General features: G+C 42.6%; 1 protein-coding gene across 3 annotated transcripts in view; it reads left to right on the forward strand.

Moving 5' to 3' along the window:
• The window catches only part of LOC141156641 (uncharacterized oxidoreductase ZK1290.5-like), a 199,732-nt gene that overhangs the window by 114,493 nt on the left and 70,505 nt on the right, over positions 1–14,734 (forward strand). The window lies entirely within an intron of this gene.

The following is a 14,734-nucleotide window of genomic DNA, read 5'->3' on the forward strand; positions in this document are numbered from 1 at the left end:
GATCAGCCTGATGTAGGCAAAGAGCTGAATCCAACAATGTATCACTTTGATTACTGGGTGCTGCTATTCTCACACAGAGTTTTTAGATGTAGCAAGAAGCAGAGCTGAGGAAGCTAACCCCGCCCACACCACACCTAACCCCGCTCACACCAGGCTCTCTATGCATAACATCCATAGACAGTGAGCTGCCTATCACCAGAGGGGGCGTGTCAGACCATTGCTCAGACCAGCTAGTCCCAGCAGTGATAAGCTCCAGGTGCTAAAACAATCATTGCAAGCAAAAACATGGAGCTTGATAAGAGAGGCAAGGATGCAATCTTTGTTTTAACCCCTACAGCATGCTGTCTTCATATTACATAGCAAAAACCTGCTGACAGATTCCCTTTAAATCCTAATCTCTTTAAGGAAAGCCGTCACCAGAAAAACGCTATTAACCTTCAGATATGGGGTTAATCTGCAGTTGTGGTTCAGTCATCCCTCTGAGAATACAGAGCGGCAGGTGTAACCTCTCCCCTGGCCCTGACTGACACTGGTTCTGCATTTGGGCCGTTGTCAGTCAGGACCGGGGGCGCTGTTACAGCCAGTGCTCTGCACAGCAGTAGTCACAGCTGGGTATTGCATATCCCTCCCCTAATCAAATGAATGCCATTATTGTGTTGATGTTGACTGAGCAGTTTTGGCCCTCAACGCCAGGACTGGAAATAATGAGAAGTGCTAAAGCCCCCGACTGTTACCTTTTAACTTGAATATCAGAGCCTGGCAGACCTCAAGCTTTCAACACTGTCTGCGCTGGTTTTGAAAGCTATAGAAGAGCCAACCTTTTTGGCATACACTGTGTGCAGAATTATTAGGCAAGTTGTATTTTAGAGGATTATTTTTATTATTGATCAACAACTATGTTCTCAATCATCCCAAAGACTCATAAATATCCAAGCTTAATATTTTTGGAAGTTGGAGTGGTATTTTTTTTAGATTTGGCTATCTTAGGAGGATATCTGTTTGTGCAGGTAACTATTACTGTGCGGAATTATTAGGCAACTTAATAAAAAACAAATATAATCCCATCTCACTTGATTATTTTCACCAGGTAACCAATATCAGTGCACAAAATTTAGAAATAAACATTTCTGACATGCAAAAACAAAAAAATTAGTGATCAATATAGCCACCTTTATTTATGATGACACTCAACAGCCTTCCATCCATAGATCTGTCAGTAGCTTGATCTGTTTTCGATCAACATTGCGTGCAGCAGCCACCACAACCTCCCAGACACTGTTCCGAGAGGTGTACTGTTTTCCCTCCCTGTAGATCTCACATTTTATGATGGACCATAGGTTCTCTATGGGGTTCAGATCAGGTGAACAAGGGGGCCATGTCATTATTTTTTCTTCTTTTAGACCTTTACTGGCCAGCCACGCTGTGGAATAGTTGGATGCATGTGATTGAGCATTGTCCTGCATGAAAATCATGTTTTTCTTGAACGATACCGAATTTTTCCTGTACCACTGCTTGAAGAATTTGTTTTCCATAAACTGGCAGTAGGTCTGGGAGTTGAGCTTCACTCCATCCTCAACCCGAAAAGGTCCCACAAGTTCATCTTTGATGATACCAGCCCATACCAGTACCCCACCTCCATCTTGTTGGCGTCTGAGTCGGAGTGGAGCTCTCTGCCCTTTACTGATTCAGCCTCTGCCCATCCATCTGGCCCATCAAGAGTCACTCTCATTTCATCAGTCCATAAAACCTTTGAAAAATCAGTCTTAAGATATTTCTTTGCCCATTCTTGACTTCTTATGTTTCTTGTTCAAAGGTGGTCGTTTTTCAGCCTTCCTTACCTTGGCCATGTCCCTGAGTATCGCACACCTTGTGCTTTTTGATACTCCAGTAACGTTGCAGCTCTGAAATATGGCAAAACTGGTGGCGAATGGCATCTTGGCCGCTTCACGCTTTATTTTCCTCAATTCATGGGCAGTTATTTTGCGCCAACACGCTTCTTGCGACCCTGTTGGCTATTTGCCATGAAACGCTTGATTGTTCGGTGATCACGCTTCAAAAGTTTGGAAATTTCAAGACTGCTGCATCCCTCTGCAAGACATCTCACAATTTTGGACTTTTTGGAGCCCGTTAAATCTCTCTTCTGACCCATTTTGCCAAAGGAAAGGAAGTTGCCTAATAATTAAGCACACCTTATATAGGGTGTTGATGTCATTAGTCAACACCCCTCCTCATTACAGAGATGCACATCACCAGATTTACTTAATTGGTAGTTGGCTCTCAAGCCTATGCAGCTTGGAGTAGGACAACATGTATAAAAAGTATCATGTGATCAAAATACTTAAAATAAATTTGCCTAATAATTCTGCACACACTGTATTTTTGCATCTTTCTTCTCAAATGCTCTTCTTTTTTATATATGAATTGAATTGATTTGAATGTTTAAGGTAAAAAATTTTCTTTTCTTAGTTAACTAGAAGGTTTCAAAATGATGAGAACGGAACTAAAAAAAAGTTCAAGTTCATGGTGAGGAGGCCAAATTTCTCTTTGGGAGTTATTGCTAAGATGATGATGACATTCTCTTCAGTGGAGAATACTTCAGGGATATCTTTATGAAATGTTTTAGGACTTTTTGTGGCTCAATGTCCTGGAATATGATGGGTTTCCTGTTTTGTAATTCTGCGGGAGTTTTTGGAGTTTTCTACAGAACTAGGTTTCCCTTTCAGGTCCCCTAGTTTTTCCTTGCTTCTCCTGATGACGGCAATCATCCTCGAACTCCTCCTGGTATAGGAGAGTCCCCATTCTCCTTGAGCTCCAGCCAACTCATTGTTTTCACACCATTGTCGTTAGTTGAGACAACTTGTACTAAAGATACGAAGCAGGAAATGACCAGCTTTCCGTATTAGTGGGAAAGAAATGTTTAACGTTGGCTGCTCCTGACTGTTTTCCGCATGTTATTATTTCTGTAAATTCCTTTCTAATTACTCAACAGTGAGATCATTGGACAACAACTGTAAAGTTCAACTGCACTCCCCCTATACCCCGTAATCATGTATCCACTCAGGATATAAGATATTGGTGGATCGCACATGCCAGAACAATATCAATGTTGACTGTTGTCTGATCTGCCCTTTACATGCAGATGTTTTGTAACGATTGGTACAAACCAGTTCAGCACATAAATGTTAAAGGGGTTATCTAAGATGGGTTTTTTTTATCCTTATGGGGCAAAGCACTTATCGTCAGATAGTTGATACCTACCTGTCTGTTCTGCCCTTCTCCACTGACCGCTCCTGCCGGCAATTCTCCTACTTTCTATGATGCCACAGGGCATCACTGCCAAGAAACAAGGGGAAGGGGCAGAAGTTATCTAGCATTCCCCAGAAATCCCTTTGGAATATAATCCCTGCCTATCCGCAGGGGCTGGCATCCTAGATGTAGTTGTATGTGGCACCATGAATCCACGTCAACTGTCCCTAAGGAGGCCCTGGATATCCCTGATAGTCTATGAAGATAACCTCCCACTATAATTGCTGTAAAGTAATATGACAAAAGAAGGTTCAAGTTGAATTCCCAAAAAATGCAAAAAGGATAGCTTCCACAGGTGAAAGGAAGTAGGATGGAGATGGTGGGGAGATGTATTAAACCAGGGCCTGTTCGCTGGTATAGAGAACAATTTAGATGAAACATCCAAAATAATGTTGCAACTGTATGGAGGCGAAAAATCCATCTTGCTTACCATTATAGGATCAGCCGATCACAAGCGCCTCCTCAAGCGGATGCCTCCACCTTATTGATGTCTGTAGATTTAACTAAGGAACAGTCTCCCCATGTATCAGATTTGTTTGTCTAACCAGGAAGATGTCCCCTTTGTGTGTGATATCACCAATGTGATACCAAATTCTTCTCCTCACCTCACGTTTTCCCCACATATTCGAGGCCATATGAGCACGTGGCATTATATATCACGCATCGGGTGTGGCAGATGATGAACTTCTCTTCTTAAGTACCTTGCTCATAAAGACCCCATCTGAAAGTCAGTTGGTGGGTCTCAGACTTCTAAACTGGCTGTTCTCTAGTCTGTCTCAGAGGGGTATTTTGTCCATATAAATTACGGGTATTGGTGATCTATTCAGTTTCAAGTGCCCCCCCTTCCTTATCCCCACCCGCTCCTCCTACTCAAACCCCACTACCTATAATTAGCTCCCACTCTATTTCTCTGTCATTACTACCTCTTTGATGAGAGATTCGTTTAACATACCCATGACCCAATCTTCTCTCAAGATATTCAGATTGTGCCAGGGGGTTCTTTCTCCAGATGTGAATGCTATGCCTTTCACTTTGTTTTGGCTGCACATTTCTTCTTTACGCGCTTTGACTGATCCAGTACACGGATTTTACTCTTTTACTCTTCTGCCCTTAACCATTTATAATGTGGTTAACCTGGTTGCATTTACAACCTTCCATGCCCCTCCACTATACGTAACCAACACACACCAGTTGGCACAGATATGACGGCACTGCTGGAGACACGCACTCGAGAATGGGGAGGGCATGTTGTGAAGGGAGGCTAGCCGGATCTTCTTGTGCTTCATGGGTACCGTAAATAACCCTGTCAGGATCCCTGAGTATCCAAGACACCAATATGATAGGACAAGGGAGGAGGCTCCACCCGAATGTGTTTATCTTGACCTCTTAATGGGAGTTTCCATGCTGTGACAAACTAATTAATGAGTGGATTAAAGCCGCACACTTCAGGTCAGACATATGTGTAGCCGGCACTCTGGCCTCTATTTTATGTAACCCTATTGGAGGGTATTTGCTATCACAGGGCACCCTTAAAGGGGGGTCTATCACCCCCAAAATGTATTTTAAATGGGCTATACAGTGTTGTAGGGGACTTTGGAAAATAACTTTTAATTCATATGTAAAAAAGAAAGCTTCGGTGCACCTTTGCCACTTCATTTAAATTTTGGAGCCATTCCCCCACTTCTGATTTACAGTGCTCGCTTCCCAGAGCAACTCTATCTCCTTTCTTCTGACGCCACTCTGCACCCAGAAATGCAGCAAGTGGCGCCAGAAGAAAGGAGACAGGGAGAAGTATGTGCACTCGCGCCAGCCGTATCCAGACAGTTCTCGCTCTGGGAAGCGAGTGCTGTTAATCAGAAGCAGGGGAAGAGCCCCAATACGCAAATGAGGAGGCATAAGGGTGCACCAAACTCTTGGCCAAGCCAAGGGTGCACGGTAGCCTCCTCATTTGCATCTGAATTAAACGTTATTTTCTTACGCACTGTACCAGTAACAGGTACAGTCCCACTATGGTTATTATAGGGGCTAAGTGGCCTACAACACTGTGTAAGCCATTTAAAATGCATTTTGGGGGAGACAGACTCCTTTTAATTTTACACAGGTTGATGCTACAAGTGGGTGAGACTGTTTCATTTATTTGTTTCTCTACTTCTATACTACTGATGCACAACAGGATTAAGGTCAGAACTTTGATTTGACCATTCCAGAACTTTAACTTTTTTTCTTCTTTAAAGGGGTTGCCCACTACTAGGACAACCCCTTCTTGATCTAAATGTTTGGCACCGATAAAATAAGATAAAAAAGCTTATACTCGCCTCTTGTGTTGGCGCCATTCCAGCGGTGTCTGCACTCGCGTTCCCGAAGCCATCGTGCAGTTGTTATGACACGTGAGCCCGGCGCCCAATCAGCGCTGGTGTTACTGTCCCCACCTTTGAACAAATCGAACATCAAGAGGAAGTCAGAGATCAGCTGCAGCCTGGACTTCGTCTTAACTATTCTTTTGTCCGTTGTAGAACGTTGTTTTGCTACATTTCCTACGTTCTCTTCAGAGTCCGCTCATGGACAGATGTCCTGACATTTTCCTTTAGAATTTGCTGGTATAATTCAGAATTCATTCTTCCATCATTGATGGCAGCCATCCTGGCTCAGATGCAGCAAGACAAGCCCAAACCCTGACACTATCACACCGTGTATCACAGAAAAGAGGTATTTCAACTGCACTACAGTGTTTTTTTTTTCCATAACAGAGGGGTTAAAAAATGATAAAGTCTTATATTTTTGACTCGTTTGTTTGATCTGGTCCTCTTTATTTAGTTTTAGAAGTCAAATTTATGCAAAAATATGGAAAATTCTGACGGGTTCACAAACTTTCAAGCGCTACTGTATTTGTTAGAAAATGTGTGGTGCTGAAATCAGGAAAGCAGGCTCAAACTTGATTACATATTACATCATGAGTGTTGATGTGCACAGACCACATACCGTATACAGACAGAAAGCATTTAGGAAAATGTGAGATACAGTGCTGGCCAAAAGTATTGGCACCCCTGCAATTCTGTCAGATAATACTCAGTTTCTTCCTGAAAATGATTGCAATCACAAATTCTTTGGTATTATTCTCTTCATTTAATTTGTCTTCAATGAAAAAAACACAAAAAGAATTGTCCTAAAGCCAAATTGGATATAATTCCACACCAAACCTAAAAAAGGGGTGGACAAAAGTATTGGCACCGTTTGAAAAATCATGTGATGCTTCTCTAATTCGTGTAATTAGCAGCACCTGTAACTTACCTGTGGAACCTAACAGGTGTTGGCAATAACTAAATCACACTTGCAGCCAGTTAACATGGATTAAAGTTGACTCAACCTCTGTCCTGTGTCCTTGTGTGTACCACATTGAGTATGGAGAAAAGAAAGAAGACCAAAGAACTGTCTGAGGACTTGAGAAACCAAATTGTGAGGAAGCATGAGCAATCTCAAGGCTACAAGTCCATCTCCAAAGACCTGAATGTTCCTGTGTCTTCCGTGCGCAGTGTCATCAAGAAGTTTAAAGCCCATGGTACTGTGGCTAACTTCCCTAGATGTGGACGGAAAAGAAAAATTGACGAGAGATTTCAACGCAAGATTGTGCGGATGGTGGATAAAGAACCTCGACTAACATCCAAACAAGTTCAAGCTGCCCTGCAGTCCGAGGGTACAACAGTGTCAACCCGTACTATCCGTCGGCGTCTGAATGAAAAGGGACTGTATGGTAGGATACCCAGGAAGACCCCACTTCTTACCCCAAGACATAAAAAAGCCAGGCTGGAGTTTGCCAAAACTTACCTGAGAAAGCCTAAAACGTTTTGGAAGAATGTTCTCTGGTCAGATGAGACAAAAGTAGAGCTTTTTGGGAAAAAGCATCAACATAGAGTGTACAGGAAAAAAAAGAGGCATTCAAAGAAAAGAACACGGTCCCTACAGTCAAACGTGGCGGAGGTTCCCTGATGTTTTGGGGTTGCTTTGCTGCCTCTGGCACTGGACTGCTTGACCGTGTGCATGGCATTATGAAGTCTGAAGACTACCAACAAATTTTGCAGCATAATGTAGGGCCCAGTGTGAGAAAGCTGGGTCTCCCTCAGAGGTCATGGGTCTTCCAGCAGGACAATGACCCAAAACACACTTCCAAAAGCACTATAAAATGGATTGAGAGAAAGCACTGGAGACTTCTAAGGTGGCCAGCAATGAGTCCAGACCTGAATCCCATAGAACACCTGTGGAGAGATCTCAAAATGGCAGTTTGGAGAAGGCACCCTTCAAATATCAGGGACTTGGATCAGTTTGCCAAAGAAGAATGGTCTACAATTCCAGCAGAGCATTGTAAGAAACTCATTGATGGTTACCGGAAGCGGTTGTTCGCAGTTATTTTGGCTAAAGGTTGTGCAACCAAGTATTAGGCTGAGGGTGCCAATACTTTTGTCTGGCCCTTATTTGGAGTTTTGTGTGAAATGATCAATGATTTGATTTTTGCTTCATTCTCTTTTGTGTTTTTTCCTTGCAAGCAAATTAAATGAAGATAATAATACCAAAGAATTTGTGATTGCAATCATTTTCAGGAAGAAACTGAGTATTATCTGACAGAATTGCAGTGGTGCCAATACTTTTGGCCAGCACTGTATATTCAAAGGTATAATCTATAGTTCCAAGTGAAGCTTGGATTACATCACATTTACCTGTCAAGCATATATTGTTGTGAAGGTGTCCAGATGTATGCTTAAAACCATATGGACACCTTCGGGGACAATTTTTTATTTTGTTTAAATTTTTTTTACTTAAAGGCATACATTTTCAGCGAATAAAAATGAAAAAAATTGTAGTTGAGCTTAATTAAAATTTTTGAATCGTTTGACTTTTATGAGTATTTTTTATTTTCCTGCACCTTGCTGGCTGCAGAATGAGATTAGTATAGAATCCGTCAGTGAGCTAAATCTGATGGGGAGTTTCTAAGTCTTTTCTCTCTTTTACTTTACTCACTTTGCTCTCTGTAGAATGTGGGTAAAGAGGTTCTGTCACCCAATTAAAAGTGGACAGTTTTGTCTCTTATTTTATTTCCGCTGTTTCCCTGAGAATCAGGGTTTTTATCTTTTGAAAATCTGCCATACAGAGATATGGATCTTTTTATTCAGTGCTAATTTGTGTGGTCTTTACCAAGGGGGTGGTGTTCATTGGGTAATAATATAGAGCAGGCTAAAGACATGCCCCCAAAGAGTCCTGTAAGCAACAACCATTTGGAAAAGACAATAAATATTAGCACTAAATAAAAAGGTCCATATCTCTGGAACCGTATGGCTAATATAAAAAAATTGGAATGTTCAGTGGAGCAGTGCAAATGAAATATAAGCAAAAACTGGCCACTTTTGACCAGGTGACATGTCCTCTTTAACTGACTCTGACCTTCATCAGGTGCACAGATGGATTTTCCAGAGCAGTGTGGGTCAAGCTGTGATAAAACAGATAACAACTCAACAGGTTGAAATGCGCACCCCCAGTAAAAACTATCTGATAACACCCACTTGGACTTAACTAAAGTTAACTCATTAGGTGCCAAATACTTTGATTGTTAATATTTCCGCAATGGAGAAGCGAAATTAAAAAAAAAAACAACTTGTATTCCTCTCTGCAGCCACTATTATATCACGTGTTCAGCGCAAGATTAAACATTTTTGAAAGGTCCTCTTTAAGAGCAACTCTGATGATCCAACAAAAGCATTACAGAGCATAGATGCAGCACGTGAGAAGTTTAGAAGTTGTAATAATTTAGGATAGCAGTGTTCCTTTTTGGTGGTAGGTAATTATGTAGTAAAAGATGTGAGAAGGCTCAAGCCTTTGGAGAACTATGTAGAGGAGTAATAGAAAAGTGGATGTTATTATTTTTTTTTATTGAATGCCCTTACTTTCTTTTACAAATGATAACTACATACAGAATATAAAATCAAAATCTTAGCAGAGTTTTTTGTATATACTGTATATGCATATTTCCATTGCCTCTGTTATACCATAAGAAGGGTTGTGATGATTTTGAGTATAATGGGTTAATTCTTCTTATTTTTAAGATGCATGCGTCATAATACAGAATAGTCATGATGGGTTTAATAACTTTTCCAATAAGGTCAAATTGCAAATATAGTATCAAAGTGTTATGCTCACGCCTGGATCTTCTGGCGTGAGCGTGGTTAGTGGTCCCACTGGGCCATGGATCGAGGAGTGCCTGGAGGGGCGTAACCATGGGCCTTGCCCAATCCGACTCTGGACGCACGGCGGCTTTACGACTCCACGACCCGAGGAGGGAAGAGGGAGGTGGCCCAGGTGCTACTCCAGGGCAGAACCCGGTCACACAGCTGTTGACCCACACCGGGGTATGCAGGAACGGGCAGGTGTAGACAAGCAAGTAGGTATTGGTGGGCACAGCTGGTATACAGAAAGGCAGGCAAGTACTGATGGGCACGGCTGGTATACAGACAGGCAAGTAGGTACTGGCGGGCAAGGCTGATATACAGATAGGCAGGCAGGTAGACAGGCTGGATAGGGACCAGTACAGACTCGGATACAGGAGCAGAGCTGCAGGTGCGGACGGGAGCGGAGCAGAGCCTCAGGTGCGGACGGGAGCGGAGCGGAACCGAAGGTACGGACAGGAAGCAGAGCGGAATTGCAGGTGCGGACAGGAAGCGGAGCTTAGCCACAGAGCACGGACAGAAAGCGGAGCCGCAGAGCGCGGACAGGAAGCGGAGTGGAGCCGCAGAGAGGAAGCAGAGTGGAGCCACAGAGCGCGGCCAGGGGGGAATGCCGCAGAGCGTGGCCAGTCGGCAATGCCACAGAGCGCGGCCAGGCATGACAGGGCTCTGTTCAAATGGGACAGACAGAGTCAGGAAAGAGCAGGGACATAGCTAGAACACAGAAGGTAGATACAGGGGCAGGGAAACGGGACAAGCAGAGCCAGACACACACAAGGTACTTGCTATGAAGTAGCGAGTGGACACACAAGCTGAAGTACAGAGACAACAGGTAGGAGATAGGTGCTGGTACAGATACTGCAGAATATGAGAAAGGTACTGGAACGGACGCAAGAGGTAATGGGCAGGATCAGACATAGAGTCAAACGAGAGACAGGCTAGGACACAGTACAGACTTAAACAGACACAGGAACGAGATACAAGTACAGGCCTGGGTACTCAGCCCCCAGGATGGCAGAACTAGACAAGAAGTCACAGGTTCAGGTAACAGGTCTGGGTATACAGCCCCCAGGGTGGCAGAACAAGATAGCTGGACAGGACCAGGCAACTCAGCTGTTGCACATAGCACGCTGAGAGAAAGTGTTGCTCAGGCACCTCCCACTGGGTGGAGGTGGTTTAAGTATGCAGTGCCTCACAGCAATAGGCTGGGAACAGATTAGGAACGCACACACTGTTCCTATATGACTCAGGAAGTTCTGGCGCCGACGCCCTAAACCTGCAGACAGGAGACATGCACACAGCAAGTAGAGGAACACAGTGCGCAGCCTGGACTGATGGGTAAGTCGGCGGTCTTGCATGGTGGGAGATGGGAAGCCATGCCAGCACGCTGCCAAGGATGTTACACAAAGGTATAAATAAAGCTTACATGCTTCTGTTCCTCAGAGAGACATCTGTGGCAAACAGAAGATACAGGAGTGACTTCAGTGTATATTTCTCTCCAGCGTGCTGTTTAATCTGTTAGATACCTGAGTGAATCACGAACCAGATGATATCAGTCTGATGCTTTCAGAATTCCTGTTGTCCTTCTAGAGTTTGACCACTAGTGTCTGCTATTGTTCACCTTAATAATTGTGCTGCAATCCCACTCCTTATCACTGGAGCTTGCTGTTGTGTTCTGCAATTGCCCTTTGCCAAGATTCTGAACCTGTGGAATCCATCTTGTTTCCTGTTTGGGCCTACTTAAAGCCACATGGATCTCTCACTCATTGCTTGAGTATTGTATTTAGCTGTTAGGCTAGTTCCAGTCTCCTGCTCCTAAACATTCTTACCCAGAATGTTCTCACCTATCTACGTATTGTTTCCTACAACTCCGTTTGCTAACTCCAAGAACTTCTACTACCGCTTGCTGTGCCTGCTCGTGCTCCTTTGACCGCTGGTTTCCAGCAGTAGTACGCCAGTATCATAACAGGATACTCAAGCCTTCATCATGGACGCCGCCGAGGGAAATTTTGAAGTTCATGTAAATAAGATGAACTGTTTGCTTACCAACATCCATGCAGATATACAAACACTAAAAGCAAAATACATGGCATTTGAAACTCAGACATCTCATAACGTTCACATTTTTGGACAAGCTACACAACATATACAGAATATTGTGCAAGATCTAAGCAATAAGATTGCACTGCATTCTGAAGAGATCCTTCAATTACAAAATCAACATGTTACTCCGGCCCCTCCACCCACCCTTCCACTCCCACCTTTCAGGTTTGGTGGAGACCTTGACAAATTTCGTGGATTCATCAACCAGTGCAGATTGTACTTTGGTGCACACCCTGCTCACTTCCATACTGAAAGCTCAAAAGTGTTGTGTATAATTATGCTACTGACACATAAATCTTTGGCTTGGGCCAGCCCCCTTATTGAAACTCATGATGATCGACTTAATGATCTGGAGGCTTTCCTAGCAGCCATGAGCCAGGTGATTGATGACCTTAAGCATTGTGCAACAGCTTCAGCTACACTGATGGCGTTACGTAAGGGTAAACACTCTGTTGCAGAGTACGCCACAGAATTCAGACTGTGGGTGATTGATACCGAATTAAATAATGCTGCAAAATGATCTTTTTTTAAGAACGGACTCTCCAGCGCCGTCAAAGATGAACTAGCCCGGGCCAATGCTCCCACAAATTTTGATGACTTCATTCACCATTGTATTCGAATAGACAACCGATTATCAGAGGGAAAATAGGAAAAGTGGAATTCAAACTGGTCCTGCAACAGTAATTGTTATCCACCTGTTTCAACCACCAGTCCAAGAGACTTTGAGATAAAGAGTACTCACATATCTGAAGTTGAATTCATTCAGGTCGACTGCCTATTAAAATGTGAAAGTGCTGAGAGAAAAGGATGGAAACTTCGGGAAAATCAGTGTTTTTATTGTGGCAAGACTGACGACTTTCTTGTCAATTGTCCTTCTCGACTACGTAAAGCAGTGGCAGGGGGATCCCAACTTTTCCGATGAAGAATCAGTCTTGTCTGAACCAGCGCCTCCAGTGAATGCTGTCATCTATTCAATTTCTTCTATTGCACCCAACATTAAAAAAGAAAACAAGGACTCTCATTGCTTAATTTCTATCAAGTTTCAAGTTAATTCTCAATGGATTTCCACATCTTCCATGATTGATTCAGGAGCAAACGAAAATTTTATGGACTCTTTTGCAAAGGAACATGGGGTAAAAATTCAAAACAGACTTTCATCTATTATCATGGAAACTGTTGACGGATGTGCACTAAATTTGGGACCAGTGAAGTAAGAGACTGAACCCCAGAGATAGTTATGGAACCTAATCACCATGAGGTTTTATCCTTCCTACTTATCTCATCTCTACATTTTCCAATAATCCTGGTGTTGCCATGGCTACAGACTCAAAATTCCACAATCAATTGGAAAACCAAAGAAGTGTCTTTTCCATCTACTGTACATTTCACACAGGCTTCACCAAATGAAGAAGTTGTAGAGGATCCTGAACAATCTTCTAAACTACTATTTATGTATAAGGAATTTGATGATGTATGTGACAAGAAAAACACTGACAAACTCCCTCCTCATTGGCCATATGATTGTCCAATTGATCCATTGCCTGGAGCAGCAATACCCTTTGGAAGCATTTACCCACTGACAGAGCAGGAATTAAAAACACTCAAGGAATACATCAATGAAAATTTAGCTAAAGGGGTTATTCGTCCATCTTCATCACCAGCAGGTGCGCCTATATTTTTTGTTAAAAAGAAAGACTGTTCCTTAAGACCCTGCGTTGATTACATCATTATCCTCTGCCTTTGATCCTTAAATTGCTGGAGAGAGTCTTCATGCAAAGTTGTTCACAAAACTGGATCTTTGAGGGGCGTACAACTTGGTTCGTGTTAGACCAGGTGATGAATGGAAAACGGCATTCAGATCACGTTATTGACACTATGAGTACTTAGTCATGTCGTTTGGACTGTGCAATGCTCCTGCAACATTTCAGCATTTCGTTAATGACATTTTCAGAGACTTGCTTGATCAATTTGTAGTCATTTATCTAGATGATATACTAATCTTTTCTAATTCTGCAGAAGAGCATCAGAATCACGTGAAAACTGTGCTAGAGCGTCTAAGAACCCACCATCTTTATATTAAACTGGAAAAATGTGAGTTCCATCAAACAGAGATCCAGTTCTTGTTCTATATAATCTCTATTCAAGGATTGCAAATGGACTCCAGCAAGATTCAAGTTATCACTGAGTGGCCAACGCCTAAAAACGTGAAAGAAGTCCAACGATTTGTGGACTTTGCCAATTTTTACAGACGTTTCATTAAGAATTTTTCAGGTATAATTATACCATCACCAAATTAACAAAGAAAGGCATATCGTTTGTTTGGTCTCCTCAAGCTCAAGATTCTTTTTCTTGCCTGAAGACGAAGTTCACCACAGCTCCTATACTAATTCATCCCAATCCTGAACATGCCTTTATTGTATAAGTGAATGCTTCAGACGGTGCAGTAGGGGCCATTCTTTCACAAAGAACAGGAACAAAAGATTTGCTGCATCCTTGTGCTTATTTCTCCAGAAATCTAACCGTGTCAGAGAAGAATTATGATGTGGGGAACAAAGAGCTCTTAGCTATCATTTCAAGGAATGGAGACATCATCTAGAAGGAGCAGCTCAACAAATTTTTGTTCTAACTGACCATCGTAACCTTGAATTTATCAGGTCTGCAAAATGTTTGTCCCCCCACCAAGCTCGATGGAGTCTCTTTCTTAAATGATTGAACTTTGTTATCTCTTACAGACCTGGCTCCCGTAACGGTAAGGCTGATGATTTATCTAGGATCTTCTCCAAAGATCCTTCTACAGCAGCACCACCAACAACTATTCTGCCTGAATCCAACTTCCTCGGGGTTATGCATAACAAAGACTTGCTGGAAGATATATGGGAAGCATATGGGACAGACCCAATTCTTCTGCATCCACCAAATGATATATCTCTTACCTTTCAAAATAAAGTATGGGCTCATAATCATTGCATCTATGTTCCAGAAACTTCGAGATTTAAAGTATTAAAACTAATCCATGACTCCAAGTTAGGAGGACACAAAGGAATTAAAAAAACACAAGAATTTCTGTCTCGTTTCTTTTGGTGGCCCAATTGCCAAAAATATGTTAAGCAATATGTATC

Source organism: Phyllobates terribilis, unplaced genomic scaffold, assembly GCF_046119375.1.
Source record: "Phyllobates terribilis strain yellow unplaced genomic scaffold, ASM4611937v1 Scaffold_8__6_contigs__length_399053987, whole genome shotgun sequence".
In the NCBI taxonomy this organism is placed as follows: Eukaryota; Metazoa; Chordata; class Amphibia; order Anura; family Dendrobatidae; genus Phyllobates; species Phyllobates terribilis.